The sequence below is a fragment of the Pteropus medius genome, unplaced genomic scaffold (assembly GCF_902729225.1).
Source record: "Pteropus medius unplaced genomic scaffold, Ma_sr-lr_union100, whole genome shotgun sequence".
Classification (NCBI taxonomy): domain Eukaryota; kingdom Metazoa; phylum Chordata; class Mammalia; order Chiroptera; family Pteropodidae; genus Pteropus; species Pteropus medius.
Window position 1 is genome coordinate 16,854,217 of NW_024340696.1, and position 1,513 is coordinate 16,855,729.

At 39.9% G+C, this 1,513-nt stretch overlaps 1 pseudogene; it reads left to right on the forward strand.

The window, feature by feature from the left end:
- Positions 1-203: 203 nt before the first annotated feature.
- Positions 204-322, forward strand: LOC120609538 (uncharacterized; annotated as a pseudogene).
- The last annotated feature ends 1,191 nt before the right edge of the window (positions 323-1,513 follow it).

A 1,513-nucleotide genomic window follows, 5' to 3' on the forward strand; every position in this document is an offset into this window, starting at 1 on the left:
TTCCTCCTTGGAAAACAGAAATAATAAAATATTTACACTGAAGGGTTGTCGTAAGAACTGGAAAGAGACTAGCATCGTATCTAGCACTTAGAAAGTCCTCAACAAACATAGCTTTTTTATTAAAGTGATCATAAAATTTTGAAGAAATTAAATATAGGTATCCATTGGGAAACATTTTAGGATGAGCTTTTTAAAAGTCTGTGCTCTACAGCCATGCCACCCTAAACGTGCCCGATCGCATCTGATCTCGGAAGCTAAGCACGGTCAGGCCTGGTTAGTACTTGGATGGGAGACCACCTAGGAATACCAGGTACTGTAGGCATTTAAATAAATAAATAAATAAATAAAAGCCTCTAAATAAATAAATAAATAAATCTCTAAATAAATAAATAAATAAATAAAAGCCTCTGCCCCACAATCAGCTATTCAAGAGAAGAAATTGTATCTCTTTTCATCTCTGCACTCCCAGTACCTGATGCCTGAAATTTTAAATTCAGCAAAATTTTAAGTGAACTGGATGAAATTTTCTAGCCCATCCCTTAGGCTTGATTTTATGGGTCAGCTATTCCAAATTTTCAGCCTGCAAAGAAACATTCATCAAGATATTGTTTCTAAGCTCCTCTATAACCTTCTAAATGTGGTTAGAAATAATGTAGTTTTGTCTTGTAATGTATGGACAAGAAAAGGCCCCAGAACTTTCATTAATCTCACAGTATTCCTTCTGCCCGAGTTCCCTCCTGCCTCCTACCTTTATCCCACATATGTGCCTTCTTTCACACCTCAACCTCAATAAATTCTTTCCTGGTCATTCCACAAGCCCATGCATATACACTGTCACCAGGATTCACAAAACCAAGGCATCGTAAAGTCATATGAGTATTTTAGATGTCATTTAGATCAGGGATCTCCAACCCCTGGGCCGTGGACTAGTATTGGTCCATGGCCTCTTAGGATCTGGGCCACACAGCAAGAGTTGAGCAGTGGGCCAGTGAGCGAAGCCTCATCTGTATCTGCAGCTGCTCCCCAGCAATAGCATCACCGCTTCAGCTCCATCTCAGTCCATCAGGCATTAAATTCTCATAGGAACACCAGTCCCTGGTGCCGAAAAGGTTGGGGACCGCCGATCTAGATGCAATAATGCTCTCTACAAATACTCCTGCTAAGTACTCACCAGATTGTCTTACACACCTTGGATAACAAGAAACTCTCCTCCCTGTAAGGGCATCTGACTCATCTTTGGTCAGCTCTATCAGGAAGTGACATTCAGTCCAGAACTAGCTCTCTGTAGCTTCTACCACTTTCTTGGCTATAGCTTTGCTTTTTTGCAAGATTACAGTTTGGGATGACTCCACCTTCAATATTACAAATTCAACTTATAGTGTGTATATATATATCCTATCCTCACAACCAGATTAAAAGTTTCTAGCAGGCAGTCACCATGTTTTATGTTCTTTGTGCCCAATAGCTGCTTAATAAAAAAATGTTAGAAACACTTCTTTGCTATGTTGCCTCC